Raw genomic sequence first — 18,626 nt, 5'->3', positions numbered from 1 at the left:
TGATGATTACTCCTCCGCCGTCATAATTAGTTGAATGGTCGTATGCTCCATCAATATTAAGTTTATAGTATCCTCCGGTGGCGTAATCCATTTGACATTAATGGATAAGGTTTTACGTTGATTGTCCAACATTCCTTTGGGGTGTCCTAAATGAAAGTATTCAATAGCCTCCAATTTTATTTTTTGGACATTTAGCTGATTGGTCACGTTTTTAAAGAGAGAATCATTTTTATTCCTCCAAATGATCCAAAGAACTAGGGGAGTCAAAACTGAGAGAGGTATAGGTATGTTGCAGTGCAAATTGATGGTATTGTTGGAAAGGCAAAATTTTTTGAAATCTCTTAAGAAATTAGTTTCTGATGGAGAAAGCCTAAAGTGGGTTCAAATTTCTAACGCTTTGGGACAAGTTAGTAAGGCATGCGTTAGAGATTCAGTTATAGTAGAGCAGGTACGACAAAAGCTTATCGGGATTACATTCCTCTTATTTAGAACCTCAACTGTAGGGAGCTTATTTAAAGTGGCGAGCCATAAAAAGTATTTTATCTTATTAGGAGTGTTTGTTTTCCAAACTCAATGGTTAGTAGGATTGTTAATAGACAGAAATTTGTTTGATGAATATAGAAAAAGCATATAAGCAGAGAAAGTGGTGAAAGTTCCTAGAAACGAAACATTCCAGAAGAATTTGTCTAGTTTAGGCTCCATTTGCTGTATGTAAGTATTATGGATAATTTTTAATATATTCGGCAGTATTTGTGCAGATACATCAGAAGTGTCCCAATTACCGTTCGAAATGATTTGAGAAAGAGTTTGGTTGGTGTCTTATCGTGAAAAGGGTCTCTGGATGAGCTCTCTTAGGTTATTGTTGTTATAAAGACATCTATCTCTCCAAAGATTTATATTATTATGATTTCCTACGTTTTAAGAAATATCATGAGAAAAAACTTTTTGATTTTACCAAGGCTTTTTCATACGTAGGAGTCAGACGATATATGATGAAGATGGTTACCTGTACGTCTATTTTTATACTTACTTTGGAGTATTTTGACCCAAAATTGGGATTTGTTTTTAAGAAACCTTCAGTTAAGGCTAAAAATGAGAGCAGAATTTTTTCTCTCGAATTTATGTATGCCCAGTCCTCCTTTGGATTTTGGAAGGGTGACTAGGTTCCAATTTGTATGATGCAGTTTCTTTTTTTCATCAGTAGTACCCCAAAGAAATTTTCTCTGGATACAATCGATGTGGTGAATTGTTTTGGTAAGTAGTAAATTTAGGGATAGCTGCGAGAACCGATTTAACAAGGGTAGTTCTTCCAGCTATATTTAGCATTTTTGCTTTCCACCCTTTTAGCCTATTAATCATATTATCAATTATGAATTGATAGTCATTTTTATTAAGGTGGATTTTTGTCATGGGCAAACCTACATACTTACCAAAGCTCTCGGAAGTGTTCATATTTAAGCACTTTGCAATAGGAGTAGCGGTATCAACAGTAACGTTCTTAGAAAAGATAACTTTAGATTTATTATAATTAATTTTTTGGCCCGATATGTTCTCAAATTGCTGAAATAAAGAAGTAATAGTATTAGCATTTTCCAAGTTTGCTTTTGCGAATAGGACTAAGTCATCCGGGGAAAAGCAAATGCAATAATGCTGGGGAAGAAGTAGAGATTTTGATAGGTGTCCATTTTTTATCATCAATAGTCTGATGTATGAATCTTGAAAGTGATTCCATACATATAAAAAAAAATAGGGGGATGTGGATCACCTTGTCTGATACCTCGAGTTGGCTTGAAGGTATTTGTAGGGTTTCCATTAACAACGATAGAGAGAGAAGAAGTAGTGACACAATCCATGATTATGTTACTTAATTTTTTTAGAAAATTTAGGCGTTTGATAGAGAAGTATATAAAGGACCACTCCATTCTATCGAAAGCTTTTTTCAGATCAATTTTATCATGATTTTTCTAAGGCCACTATTAGATTTATGAAAGGAGTGGATTGCTTCATGCACAATAATAGATTTATCTGAAGCTCGTCTGCCTGGAATAAAGCTACATTAGACAGGGTTAATGATTTTGTCTAGGAACGGACGAATACGATTGACTAAAATCTTTGTTATGATTTTGTAAACGGTGTTACAAAGACTGATAAGTCTGAAATGATTGATTTGATCTGGAGTATTTATTTTAGGAATGAGCACTACATTAGTTCTGTTAATTTTTGGGTCGATGGATTTTTGAGTGAAAGCATCCATACAGGTTTGAGTTATAGAAAATTTGGTATCTTCCCAGAATTTTTGAAAGAAAATTGGGTGTAGACTATCAAGACCCGGAGCCTTTAAAGGTTTGAAGTACTTAATAGCACTATGAATTTCTTCAATAGTGAGAGTTAAATTGAGGGTGGTATGATCGTTCGCTGTTAAACAATTACTAGCATAAGGGATATACTTAAGATTGGATCTAGTTTGCTCCGTAGTACAGAGATTTTTAAAGTTATTTAAAATGGAGATTTTTAAATGAATAGGTTCAAAAGACCAGTTACCCACAGAGTCCAAAAGAACCATGATTTTATTTCTTCTTTTTCTATTGGTGGTAGTAGTATGAAAAAATTTAGTATTTGCATCCCCTTCCTTAAGACATTAGACTCTTGATTTTAGCTTCCAAGAATCTTATTTTTGTCAGAGAATGTTACTGAAATCATGAGTAAGGGAATTTTTGAGATTACGGTGATAAGAAGTTTTTCTTATAGGATTCATGCTTTGAAGGCCTTGAATTCTAGCTTTAAGGATTTTCTTTTTCTAAAAAATGTTATCAAAAGTTTTTTTTGTTCCAGTCGTTTGCATTATTGGCAAAATTATAACTGCATTTAGATAGTTATAATTATCATGCCAGGAGGTTTTGACAATTTCTTGGAATCCCGGATGGCAAAGCTACATTGTTTCAAACCTAAAAACATATCTAGGTTTGCCACTATTCTTAATGAGATTAATCATTATAGGAAAATAATCGAAATGTGTTCTTGGAAGATGCATTACATTAGAATCAGGGTAAAGATCTAGCCATTTAGGATTGCATAAGAATCCATCAAGTCGTTCCATAATGATACCCGTATTTTACTTACTCATATTAGTCCAAGTAAACCTAGGTCCTGTAAATCCTAAATCAACCATACTAAGATTATTTATGCAATCAAGGAAAGTTGAGACTCGGTTATTGTTAATAGGGTTCCATCAAATTTTTTAGAAGAGTTGGCTACTTCGTTAAAATCCCCACACATTAACCAAAGCCCTAGATTAGAATTATTAATATCTTGAAGGTTTTCAGAGCGATTTTTTTATAAAAGAAGCTATTTCTAGCATATATAATAGTAATGATCCATGGAGTTGAGTTTGGGCTAACCTTAAAAGATGCATAGATCTCTTGCTCTGTCAGCGCCATGGGATTTATGATAAATTTGCTGCTATTCCAAAAAAGGGCTATGCTTCTAGAGAAATCAGACGCGGGTACCTCAATATGTCAGAATAGGGTAGTTTTTGCAAAAGAGAATCATGGTCCACCATTCTAGTCTCTGTTAAGGCTAGAATAGCAGGGTTGTTAAATGCAATCATATCTAACACATTCCTTTTAAATATGGGGTTGTTTGCCCCTCTACAGTTCCATACTATAATCTCATTGCTAACTAACTTGGTAGTTGTTGTGACCCTCCCGGAGCTAAGGTCATCTCCAGGTTTAAAGAGAATTGGTTCTGGAAAAGTGAATATTCTAATAGAGTCGATGTAATCACTCTACATATTGTGCATCAGTGATTCGGGTGGCGATCGTAAATTCATTGATATCTTCTATAGTAGAGGTGGAACATACACCAGAATTCTTTCTTCTTTGTTTGCGAGCAGAGTGAAGGTTAGAGAGTCTTCTAATATTATGGGAGTCATTTCTGGTTCGTTGTCTTTTGGTTGCTCCTCCTGCTTCAATTCTTGTGTCATCTCCGGGACCTTCATAGGAGACGATGAATTTGTCTAGGTTGGTGTCTATTTGATCTATGGAACCACATGGGCGTGCGAGTAAATGTCCTCCAGTGTGTCTGATAGTTGTAGCAGTGACCAGTCGGAGTAATTCGTTGGTTGGGGTGAGATAAAGTTCAAGCTTTTCATTTGCGACACCATGTTGTTTGCTTGCATGCATATCATATTTCGTCCAATCTCAATGAGATGTTGATTCTGAGTGAAGTGCGCATGCAAGAGATTCTGGTAGCTTTGTATTAATTTCGGCATTATCTCTAGCGGCGACGTGAATTTTATCGGGATGAAACTGTTCGTGTTCTGACCATGGCTCATGTTCATCAACAATTGCATTTCATCTAAAGCTGTTGGATATGGAAGAGGTAACAACTAATTTTGTGGCATCGGAAAGTTCCAATTTACCTGGTATATTCTATGCTATGAGGAATTTATTGTGGGGACGACACATTTTGATTGAGAGTGTTCCATTGGTTGGCTTGGGCATCCCATGTTTGGTCATGCATGTTATTTTTTATAGGGTGATTTGGAATGTTGTTGAAGTGTTTGTTCTTTCTTGGGTATCTTCTTGGCATTTTGAGTAATTGGTAAGTTGAGTTTGGTGGTTTTCATTGTGTTGTCTTGAGATATAGTAGAAGAAATAGTAGGTTCTATAGGTATAGTAGTAGGCTTAATGATTGAAGTTATAGTCGCATATGTCTTAGGCATTCTATGGGATTCATTTTTTGAGCTTTTTCATTAATGGAAGTGATAAGATTTTTAAATCTTCCCTTGTCCTTACCTTAGTAATATTGGGAGTACAATTATTAAAAACATGGGTAGTTTCATCTCTAATTTTTTATGAAAAAGGGTCTATAAGATTTGAAGTGACTCGGGTAGGGTTTAGAGGATTTGGAGTAATATAGAAAGATTCGAAAGGAATTAAAGGAGCTCGTGGAAAGTTAGTACTATAAGTGTCAATGGAGTTTAATTGGGAAGTGATAGTTGTAGTAGTATTCTGCTTGGAACTAGGGAAAGGGCTAGTTGAGTAAATGGGATTGGATTGCAAGTACATAGAGTTGCTATGGGAATTAGATGAAGTACACGTAGTCTGTGTAGTGGTAGTAGGAGCTAGAAGTATACTATGATTATTTCGGAGATTTTCTAGGTTAGGATTGGTAGTAGGAGTTGTAGGATTAGGGTACTGTATAGTAGTTATCCTATTAGGGGTATACATAAGAGGTGTTAGTTGCATGGTACTAGAAGTGTTGTAGGTTTTAGCAGTGGACGTGGAGGGTTTTTGTTCCAATTGATTTTGTGGATGGATGGAGTGAAGAGTAGGAGGTTTTGAGTGGTGAGTGAGATTACACATAGAAGTAGAGACGTCATTTGCAATTTGAGTTTTTTCAATATTTTCTAAATGATTGAAAGTATTAGAAAAATTAAATGGAACAATATTTTTTTATTTTTTCATGGGCATTTGATTTTTATTTTAAACTTTTTTTCCGTAGCTAACGGTGGTCCACATATTTTTTTTTCACTTTCATCTTTTTTGTTTTTTCTTCTTTTTATTTTTTAGTTTTTTTTCCATGCTAATTCCCTTCTTCATGGAATTATTTTGATGGCTTGATGTCTCGGGTTTCTCGGTATTTTTGATCGTGCTAATATTTTTTGGACAATGATAAAGATTATGACCTAGGCAACCACAAGCTTGGCAAAGGATAATGGAACTTTCAAAATAATTTTTTTGAAGGTGGGATCCAATGAGAATGTTTCTTGATAAAGGTTTATTCAGTTGGTTTAGGATACAAAATCTAGCATATCGTCTTCGAAAAGTATTTTTGGTACAACTATCGATTTTTTGGATTGTACCAATCATATTCCCAATTTTTTGGAGGATTTCGAGGTCATAGTATTCAATGGGAAGCTTGGGAGTCTAATTCAAATAGTAGCATAGGGTATAGTTTCAGCTAGCAGATTAAATTTAGGTTCCCATTTGCGGACTGAAAGATATTAGGATCCTATGAACCAAGGTCCTTGGTGAAGTACTTTGTGATAGTTTGGTTGATGTGAAAGCTTAATTAGGTAATAGTCTTCTCCTAGGTCTATTAGGTTCATGTCTTCATTAAGGTTCCAAAGGGTTTTTAGGTAGTTTCACAGGTAATTATATCCTATTTTGTTTCCAAGAGGCTTGATGATAACAACTTGTTCCCAAGACTCATAGAGTCTTTCTTTGTTGTAGGAGGAAGTAGGGATGAAAAAGGGATGGTTTGAAGTGTTTTCTTGTTCTTCGTTGAGATTTATAAGGTTGAAATCTTTTTGAATAGAATCTATGGAAGAAGAATTATTATCAAATATTAATTTATCTCGAAAACTTACTTTTGATATAGTATCCTGTGTGATGATGCTTCCTTTGGTTTGTCCGTACTTTGTTGCAATATATCTTCTTCTTGAACATGCATTTTTTTTATCCATCTTGTCAAAAATTTGCTTGAATTTAAGGTGTTGTACTTGTGTACAGTTACAACATTTAGATGGGTAGTTATGGCAGGTACTATGTTTCTCTCTCTCTTTAGTATTCTAGAGAGAAGGTGGAGAACTGTGTGCTTTATAGTTATCCAATCAGACCTAATTCACTTGCCTTTTAACTTTTGTTGCTTTATATCTTTGGGAAGTCGTGAAAGCATATTATAAAGTTTCTCTTCAGCCAAACAATTTACTATGACTACCAAGATTTACAAGGAAGAAATTTAGAAAGACCAAGACGAAAGCTGCGCTATTTGCTGATGGTTTAACAACTAATTTTACGAGAATTGTGTTTCTCAAATCAACAACAATACATTTGGGATTATTTAAAGGAAAAACTATGAGAGATGCATGTATCAAATTCAATAAGAAAATTTAAGTGGTAGAGAATCAAAAACTTTCAGACAATCAAAGATTGTCTAAATATCAATTACTAACTAAGTAAGATTGCTCAAATCTGAATTTAAAGATTCAAGAATGTTGAATATTATTTATTTATTTATTTATTTATTTATTTATTTATTTGCAATAGTGTCTAAAAGATATGAATCATGTGAAATTTGTCAGGACTTTTATCAATAACATAATATGTACATAAATAATTTTACATGAAATTTATCAATTATTTAAGATTGTGAAACTACGTGATTTTCATATTAATTTATAGAAACAACAATTCAGTTAAGAATATGTGATCGAATCAGCTATAGTGTTCTTTGTGAATCCTAACTTGAATTAAATATAAGTCTTTTCTTTGTTGTTTTTGAGATTTGTTATGAAATATTAAAGTAAGAACAAAAAGAATAAGGGAGAGAAGAGAGGAGACTTCTTTTTATTTCTCAGTGATGATCTTGAGGATGATTTACAAAGAAGAGAACTCCTTTATTTATATGAATTATTTCTCCTAATTTCTCTCCAAAAGATAGGCATTCCATCTCTTGATAGACTCTCGCTAAATCTTGATAGATACTCAATATATCTTGATAGATATTCACTATATCTTGATAGACATTCACTATAACGTAAATACATTATAACAATCTCCTTTGAATGTCTAATTGATAAATAACGTGCCTCGTTAAAACCTTACTAGAAAAAATTCAGTGAAAAAAATCTAGTGAAGCAAAAAGAGTACACACCTCTAATAATATGCATTTCAGCTATCTCATTAAAAACCTTACAAGGAAAATACAGAGGGACAAAACCTTGAAAGAAAAAAAGAGTACAATGCATGTTTGCTCCCCGTGATGAGAACATCAATTTCGAATCTTGAATCTTCATGTTTCAATCTTGTGCATCATCTTCTTGAAAGCTGTAATTGATAGAAACTTTGTGAATAATTAGTCATCTGATCACTCGAACGAATTTATTGCACGTTGATATTACCATTCTTTTGGAGCTCATGTATGTAGAAAAGCTTTGACGAAATGTGCTTCGTTCTATTTTCTTTTATAAATCCTTCCTTGAGTTGTGCTATGCATGTTGCATTATCTTCATACAAAATCATAGGTACTTTGTTACATTTCAAACCACATTTTTCTCAAATGAGATGTATCATTGACCTTAGCCACATACATTTTTGACTTATTTTATGAATAACTATCGTCTTAGCATAATATGAATGTCATGTATACATAGTATGATAGTGACTTATCATGACAATAGGTAATATCTATATCGAACCATTAGCTCGATCATATGAATATCATGCGTATTAAAAAACTTAACAATATGTGTTAGCATAAACACATTAATACAAGGACTTTCAATTGCAATATGAAAATGATTTACTTCACTATTTCCATGTAAAAGTAAATCTGTATCATGCTCATAATTGCAGCAAGTGTGTAAATGCATCAATTGCACAATATATGGTACTTCAGGATCCAATCCACTTTTGCATGTTTCTCATTTCAACTTGTTTCAGCAGATAATCTATCAATTATGAAAACTCTACAAGAGTTACAATAATTTTCAAGTTATAAATTTATGTGATATAAGAATTATAAATAACTTTCTCAGAAATTTTTATATTCTTCAAACATTTTGAATCCTTAAAAAAGTTTTCATATAAATTTTGTCAAGTGACAATATTCAATATTTCATGTGAGACATTTTTAAGCGTCTGGCCTGCAAATCAAATAAGTGTTATGCTTACCAATATGCATCCTTTCATGTCACTTGATAAATATTTCTATGTCAGCACGCTTAAATAAACGTAGAATTCAGATCCTCGTAATCATTTACAATAGTGCGTAAATATTGTATCAAAGATATCATCAATGATATATATCATTCTGTATCGATTCACAATATGACATAACATTTTGAGATCTCATCACTTCATTATTTTCAGATATCTGAACCTCTCATAAGGTTTCATGAAATGTTATGTCGTAGGCTCTTCAAGAGCACATTACCTTCTTATTATGATCACTTGCTCCTTATACTTTCCAAGGATTATTTCATTTGGAACCAACTGGTTTACCAAACTTTATGTATGCGTGGAATTTGTCCTTTAGGAAAATGCAATAGGAGCACTTACAACTTTAAATATGAGATTAAGTTTGAGTTAGAACATGCTTCTGGCATTTGTCTTGAATTATCTTTTGATTGAGGATCTGTTGATAATTCTTAACATATTTCATAGTTGCCTATAATCTCCCTCTTATGTTAGAAAAACTAATATACATCCGCCATCTTCTTTGAGGAATCCATCTTTGTACATCATGGTATATTCATTAATTGTATATCGCACATCAAAATTATTAGATGAAAATATGTGGTTTCTAACTCAGAACCAACTTTGGGGGAAAATTAATCACAGTTTATTGGTTTGATGCACACAACTACTTTTGTATATAATATATCATATTTCAAACCAACATGAGGCTTTGTTCTCATTAGCCGCGGTTCAGCTATTTATCGAAGACATTCAATGTCAAACCAATATTATCAAAATGAATTGTCTTGATTACACAATCTGAAAACTATGCTCTTAACTCAATTTCATTAAACAAGCAACTTTATGAATGTAAAACCGCAGGTTGACAATAAATGTACATATGATCATCTTATTGATGTATCTTTTCAACATATCACATGACATATAAACGAGCCCTTATTCACCCTTAATACTTTCAAAATTTAGTGGATGCAATCCCAACATCAGTTGGTCCAACCAACTTATCATGAGAACAACAACACTAAAAATTCATGAAAATTTTTCTAGCTCTTTAATATATGTTTAATACTCAATATGAATACCTTTGAGATGTTACAATCATTCATGTCAATTTATGAACTTATTTATAATAGTAACCTCCAAGTTTACCACGACATGTGCTTTTTTTTTGCTTTAATAAATTTTAGATTTACTATGACATGAATTTTATATCAATAAAATTTTAGTTTATTGTGGCATGTGATCTCTTCATGCTCGTAACTTGGTGATATTAAATTTTTCAATTATTCTATCTTTTCTTGAGGTTGGCTGTGATATCTTTACAATTGAAAACATGTTCGAATTTATAAACTTTACTAAATACAGTCACATTCACCCCCAAAGTATAGATTTGTATTTATAGTAATTGAAATTCTCATTCCCATAAACAAAATATAATCACGTCTTAAGCCTATCAAATTATGATAGCTTAGAATCTCTTTTAAGATATTGCTATTTTAGAATCAAATCGAGGCATACATATGATGAAAGTTTTTCTCTAACATATCTTTCAGAGTTGCCAGACTTCAAAGTAATCACTACTTTATGAGCTTATGAAGTACTATTATAATGCCCCAAGTCTGTACCCCGGACGCTACACGGTGTTCATAATCCCAAGGGATCACAAACTAACCCATGACTGGTACCTGCTGCAATAACTGAATAATGATATTGTAATTATGCAAAAACTAGGCGGAAACTTGCCATAAGGTTCAAACTGAAAGTAAATACTAAATACTGAAAACTGAATACTGATACATCTGTTGAAATACTCTAGTCTGAAAAGCCTCTACTGTCTGAACAAGGAGTTGATGGGAAAAATCCCCAACTAACTTCGACTACTGAAATAAACTGAGTACTGAAATACTGAAATAATAAGTCTGTCCTCAAACTATGAGGACTCACCACTAAGTCTGTTGTTGATAGATCAGGCTGCTAAGTATGATCGGGAGCCCGTGCGTTTGAACCTATGATATAAGACATTATAGCATAAAAAAAGGTATGCGTCAGTACTTTGAATGCACTGGAATGCTAAGTGAGGTAGGCTGAGATGCATGGGTTTATATGCATGAACAATACTGACTGAATGACATGAGTATAACTGAATGAGAGTATATGCATGAATACGTAAACTGTAACTGAGATCATGATAACACTGGATACTGAGTTCTGAATTACTGATTTACTGATATTTGAGTTTACTAATACTATGTATCTGATAACTGGATGACTGTATCTGACAGTCCTGATTCTGAAGAACTGATCTGGGTTCTATACTGAGTTGAGTAACTGCATCTGACAGTCTTGAATCTGTAGAGCTGAACTGAGTTCTATACTAAGTCTGAATCTGAAATAGAGACTGTGGGAGGTAATCATCTAACCAACATACCACAAATCTGAGCTGATAGGAGACCAACCTGTGACCCCAGTTGGAAGGGTGCTAATACCGTACCACGGGTACTATTACTAGAAAAACCAGGATGCCAAGCCTAATTGGCGGGTGACACCTGGGTAGAGTCAAGCCTAATCTAACGGGTGACCCCTGGAAGGTAGTCAAGCCTAGTCTGACGGGTGAATTCTCATCCTGCACTAGCTACACAGTTCTGGAATATAGGAACTACTGCTAGCGACTCTGCCTCTCTGACGGGGAAGCTGTCATCCCTGCACTCGCTCGGTGCTAAATCCTACTCCCAACTAAAAGATATTGAACTGATTTCTAAACTGTACTAGGCTGGACTGGACTGTTACTGTTCGTGTTAACTAACTGAACTGGACTGAGTTCACTGATTACTGACTGATTTCTATGAACTGACTGAGCCTACTGAGTTCTGAATTGAATATTACTGGGTTTTTCTTGAGTTCTGTAACTGACTGAGAGTACTACTGATCATGACATTACTGGTACTATCGTGAGACTGACCATGGCTCTAGGTAATCAGCTAAATTATCGGGTATTAAATACCCCCAGGACTCGATAGCATAAATTATAAGACATGGCACAATCTTGAAACACGATAAATAACTACTTGATCATCATTCATTCATTGGAACATTCTAGCAAACACTTGCATAACATGAACTTTTGAATACATGCTAACATGATATAATTTCATTATTTAATTCTCATGAGCAACTCATCAAACACTTGGAAGGCATTGTATATGCACATAGTACTAATCAACACATGAGCATCACAATTTCAAGGCTTTAACACGAATTTACATGATACTACATACATAATAGTTGTTTTTACATAAATTTTGCATTTAATCATGGAATAGGCATCCAATCAACATTATAATCATGAATACACTTGAATCCAAATCATGAAAATCATGAAATCACTTTACTTAAAGTTTAAAAGAGTTTCTTGGACTCCAAGGGTGGAAGGAACCCTTGGATGAACACTTGACATACCTTGGCTGTTTAATTCTTGAAGAACAATGGCGAAATCTTGAGCCTTGGCTTAGAGATTAAATCACCTAGGGTTCTTGTTCTTGAGAAATTTGAGAGAAAGTGAGTGTATGTTGCTTAATGAGGGCTGAATCTCGTGTTTTAGGGCTAAATAGGGGTGGAAAAAAAGACCTAAATAAGGACGCGGCTTTTTATGACTGAAAACCGAACTGTCGACGCGCAGACCGATGTGCCGCATCATTGGCATTAAAGCGCCGCGTCGAGTCCACGCTAGTTCATTGGAATTTTCACTGAGCTGAGGGAAAAATTATTTGTCGGCGCGAGGGACGACACAACGTGTCGAGATCACGTCGACTCACTATTTTGGTCACTCAAACATGGTCTAAACGAGGTTCAAAAAATTCAAAACTTGTCCGGGGATACCTACTAACATTCCTAATCATGAATCAATCTAAAGATCGATACTTAAAGGTCATAAGAGTCATAAAATAGAGTTTTCAACTTATGAAGGTCAAAATACTACTAAGTCTGAATACTTAGCTAGAATTTTTTAAGTCTGGGACCCCTTAGCAAGCTTAAAAGACTGAGTTGAGTTTAGGATTTTGTGGGGTCTTACTACTATGAAGTTTAACTATTTGTCTTCTTCCATATATATAATGACACTGCTACCACATTTACTTTAGGGAATAAAGCATATTTAATTGGATAAATTTCATGACTTTTTATTGAAAACTCATTTAGTCATAGCCATCATAATATCATCAATATGGTGAATTGAGATCCAAACTCAACGTTTTATTCATTTAAAATATGGTGCATTAAGATTCAAACTCAGTCTTATCCATATAAAGACATCTTAGGCCATAAATCGGTGGAACTTGAACCCAACATCATATCATTGTTGTGCATTGCGACTCTAACCTGATGTCTTATCCTTTTTGGTGCGATGAGACTTTGAATTTACCGTCTTACCCTTAATCAACTTATAGTTCAAAGTGCAATAAGGCTGTCAATTCATGTCCTTAAAAATATTATAATATAATCTGTAAACGACTCAAATCCAATTTAGAAAGAGCAATGGACAGAAAGAGCTCAAATCCCATCTAGAAAGAGCAATGAACAGAAAGAAAACACTCAAGATGAGTATAATCATCCAAGCCAATGATAAGAAATTAAAGATATACTTTTAGCCCTCAAATAGTACTAACTGAATGTGTACTTTTAAATTTCAATCAACTGCTACTTATGGGCTATATCACAGTGAAGAATAAATAAAAGAATAAGGCATGCACAAAGAATCACAGAATATAATAACTGAAAGGAAAAATATAACTATGACCATTAGTAGTTGACCCACTCTCTCTCTATATAAAGCAATTGACACTTTATTTTATTATATAAGTGATTAGCTTGGTAGGTGGCAACAAAACTCTTGGAAAATTTTGTATTGTTCTCTTTTTTTTCGTAATTGTTATAATCCCAACTGATCCATCAAAACAAAGAAAAAAGAACAATGCGTGGAACATGTTGCCTGAACTAGTAACACTAGTTATCAATCAAAAATATTGGACGGCTATATGAAAATAATTCTTCTATTTATAGAGGAAAATTCCTTCTAATTTCTCTCTAAAAGATAGGCATTCCATCTGACTCTCATTAAATCATTATAGATACTCAATATATGTTGATACATATTCACTATAATATTGATAGATATTCACTACATCTTCTTGATATACATTCAATATAATGTAAATACATTTATAACAAGATTAATATTTTCCTCTCTTTTTTTTTTTTTTTTTTTTGTTTTCTGTGTATTCTTTTTCATGATAGCGATGGAAAATATTTCGCTTTTCTTTTAAAGACAATTAAAGGATCTACAGTTCAATGCATAATCTCAATCCCCATCATAACGGGTAGTTGGGGAGTTATGACTAAAATTAACTTCTCCAATTTATCCTATTGAAATTTTGCTAATTAATTATTTATTGAATTAGATATAAGCATGATTCACGTGTACCATATCTTAAATTCTCCCACTTTGACACACGTCACTTAATGACTTAATAAATATTTCATTTTATTTTATATATAATTAAATGCTAATTCTTCTTTGATTGAAAACAGTATTCATATTTGAATAGATCAATATATAACAATAAAAGAGAATCTTCAACTCGATGACATGGCACTGTAATATTTGAGTATTGCTATTTATCTTTTTTATCAAAATTTTGACAATTTTCCCACTTTTTTTCTTCATTTTATGTGGGTAAAAAAATAGCCTCTTAATTATGTGTTCTCCATAATTTACACAATATGTAACCTCCACTTAATTATTTGTTCTACATAATTAACATAGTTAAACTTTAAAAAAAAAAAAACGGTAGTCCCACAAAAAACACCTATTTTCATGCAACACCTTAATCTAGAGATAATGCAACCTTTTAAAATCATCTTTTAAGTGATTTTCTCATCTTTTACCCTTCATTCTCTCCACTAAATTATATTAAGCTGCTACAAAAGAACCGTTTTTCAATATTAAAATTATTCTAAATTTGTTACTCATTAAGAGATTAGACATGCATTCAAAAAATAATAATGAAATAATCAAGTTTCAGTTGAAAGACATCTCATTTATAATATATTTTCAATTTCAATTTCATTTAATTAATTCTTGTGCCTTTTCATTCTCTACTTTTTGTGTTATATATAGAGATAAGAACTGATTTTTTTTTTCATATTGTCTTGCTTCTAATTGATTTTCATTTTATTTCATAATTATAATGATAAGAGTTGAGATTTATACAATGTTCTAATTTTAAGAAAAATAGTGAGCTGATAAGTTTGTATATATTTTTTGCTGATAAAAGCTACCTCATTATATAATTCTTAATTTGTTTTAATACATTTTCTTTCTGAAAGTTTTATTTCTTAAATCACTTGCAGCTTTGTTGTACTCTTAATTCTCAAATCAGGGGCGGATTTAGAGTATTATATGGGTGTTCCCGGAAACCCAGTAACTTTCTTACTGTTCTTGAATTTATATTGAAAAAACTAGTAAATATATAAAAATTATAAGTTGGGAACCCATAAATGAATTGTGTTTATTGGTCTAGTGGTAAAGATGGAGCTTGCTAAATTTTTGTTAGGCCTCTTGGTTGTGGGTTCAAACCCCATCACCAACGGTATTTAATTTTTATTTTGAGCAAGGAACCCACAAACTTTAAATTTTAGATCCGCCTCTGTCTCAAATAACTTGCGACTTTATTATATCAGGATAATTGGTGCATGCTAATCAAGTTAGCAATTCAAACACATGTTTAGTGACGATTTTTTATTTATCATCAAGAATTTCAAAGTTGTTGAAAGTAGTAGTGGATATAGACTTACCAAAAACTCAATGAAAAGTATTTTCATTACTTCAACCGCGATCAAGAATTTATCTGAAGATATTGTTGATATTTCTATAAATGAATTTCTTTTTATCAAGTCAAAATAATTTGAGCCAAGGGTGAACAACAACACTATCTTATCAGGTATATATATGTATTATTATCAACTTTGTGGATAAATCATTTAACTATCCAATGTTTGTTATAAAACAATAAAGAATAAAGAAGAAGAGTAGAGAGAATAGAGAGAGTAATTCTTATTTCTTTTCTTAAGGGATGATTTACAATGAAGGAAGCCCTTCTGTTTATAGGATGAATTTGCCCCTAGTTTCACACTAAAAGATAAATACATCAAATCCTGATAGATATCAAATAGATCTTGATAGATCTTGATAGACATTCACTATAATTGATATATATCATAACACTCCCTCTTGAATGTCTAACAATACGCATATAGGATGCCTCATTAAAAACCTTACAAGGAAACCCAGTGGGACAAAACTTCATAAGGAAAAAAGAGTACAACGCGTATTAGCTCCCCCTAATAAGAACTTTCTTGAACCTTTGCATTCCGATCTTGTGCACCATCTTCTTGAAAGTTGCAATTGAAAGAGACTTGGTGAATAAGTCAGCCACATTGTCACTTGAAGGAATCTGTTGTACGTCAATATCACCATTTTTTTGGAGCTCATGTGTATAGAAGAGCTTTGGCGAAATGTGCTTTGTTCTATCTCCTTTTATGAATCCTCTTTTAGGTTGTGTTATGCATGCTGCATTATCTTCATATAAAATCGTGGGTACTTTATCACATTTCAATCCACATTTTTCTAGAATGAGATGTATTATGGACCTCAACCATACACACTCTCGGCTTGCTTCATGAATAGCTATAATCTCAGCGTGATTCGATGAAGTGGCTATGATAGACTGCTTTATTGATCTCCAAGATATGACAGCATATGAATACATAGCCTGTTTGAGATCGAGATTTATGCGGGTTAGATAAGTACCCAATATCAGCATAACCAACAAGATCGAAACTGCAATCTTTAGAATAAAATAAGCCTATATCGGTAGTGCCCTTTAGATACCGTTTATATGTTTGATCCCATTCCAATGTCTCCTAGTAGGAGCAGAACTATACCTTGCTAGAAAATTTACTAAAAAGACAATATTAGGACTTGTAGTATTTGCAAGATACATTAGTTCACCAATTGCACTAAGATATGGTATTTCAGGACCAAGGAGTTCCTCATTCTTTTCTTGAGGTCGGAATGGATCCTTATTCACATCAAGTGATCAAATAACCATCGGAGTACTTAATGGATGTGCTCCATCCATATAGAATCGTTTCAATACCTTTTCTGTGTAGACAGATTGATGAACAAAGATGTCGTTTGTCAAATGCGTAAGGTATAACTTTGTCTTTCCGAGATCTTTCAGCTCAAATTCTTTCTTTAGGTAATCAATTGCCTTTTGATACTCTATTGGCGTTCCAATAAGGTTTATGTCATCGACATAGACAACAAGTATAACAAATTCCGACGTTGTTTTCTTTATGAAATTACATGGGCAAATTTCATCATTCGTATAACCTTCTTTAGATAAATATTCACTAAGATGGTTATACCACATGCGTCCAGATTGCTTCAAATCATACAATGATCTTTGCAATCTAATGGCATACATTTCCCGAGGATTTGAACTATATGCTTTTGGCATTTTAAATGCTTCAAAAATTTTCATGTATATCTCATCATCAAGTGATTCATATAGATAGACTGTTACCACATCCATCAAATGCATTTCAAATCTCTCATGGACAGTGAAACTAATAAGATAACACAATGTTATTGCATCATAACTGGTGAATATGTCTCATCATAATCGACACCAGGCCATTGTGAAAATTCTTATGCAACAAGGCGTGATTTATACCTTTGTATTTTATTTTTCTTAGTTTTTTTTCACACAAAGACCCATTTATAGCCAATGGACTTAACACCATCAGGTGTTTGAGTTATAGGTTCAAAAACTTCACGTTTGGCAAGTGAATTCAATTCAGATTAAATTGCTTCTTGCCATTTTGGCCAGTCATTTCTTTGTCGACATTCTGTGACAGATTGAGGTTCAAGATCCTCACTGTCTTGCATGATTTTAATTGAAACATTATATGCAAAGACATAATCCACTATTATTTCAAATCGATTCAAATTATTTTCAACATCACTTTAATTTATGGATAGTCCCTTATTTTCTTGAATCTCAGGCTTATTGATTCCTTCAGAGATATCAACATTGCTCAAATCTTGAACTTCCATATGTGGATCTTTCGTAGTGTCATCTTGACCATTAGTTTTTATTTTTCTAGGATTTCAATCCTTAGAACCTAATGGTTTGCCACGCTTTAAGCATGCTTTAGATTCATTAGCTATGACACTAGTGGATGGTCCTTTAGGGGCATCAATTCGAATTGGGACATTCTCTACAGAAATATGTGATTTAGTGATCCTTTTCAAATCTGTAAATGCGTCAGGCATTTGATTTGCAATTTTCTATAGATGAATAATCTTTTTTACTTCTTTCTCAGAAATAGAAGCACGTGGATCAAGATGAGATAGTGATTGATTTTTCCATAAAATTTCTCTTTTGATATCACTATCTTCTCCCCCTAATTTTGGAAAAAGTATCTCATCAAACCGAGATACTTTGGGGCCCAACATAAATTCCTAACCTTCTTTGGGGCCCATCTTGTTGCGGTTTGGTGGTGCTATAGGCACATATACACCGCACCAAAAAGTTGTCAAGCGAGATATATTAGGCTCTTGAATCAAAATCAATTACAAGCAAGATATATTATCCAATGTTTGTTATAAAACAAGAAAGAATAAAGAAGAAGAGTAGAGAGAATAAAGAGAGTAATTCTTATTTCTTCTCTTAAGGGGTGATTTACAATGAAGAAATCCCTTCTATTTATAGGGGAAATTTGCCTCTAGTTTCACACTAAAAGACAAATACATCAAATCCTGATAGACATCAAATAGATCTTGATAGACATTCATTATAA

The sequence above is a fragment of the Capsicum annuum genome, chromosome 12 (assembly GCF_002878395.1).
Source record: "Capsicum annuum cultivar UCD-10X-F1 chromosome 12, UCD10Xv1.1, whole genome shotgun sequence".
In the NCBI taxonomy this organism is placed as follows: domain Eukaryota; kingdom Viridiplantae; phylum Streptophyta; class Magnoliopsida; order Solanales; family Solanaceae; genus Capsicum; species Capsicum annuum.
The sequence above is the reverse complement of the archived record's forward strand: the minus strand, read 5'-3'. Positions refer to the sequence as shown.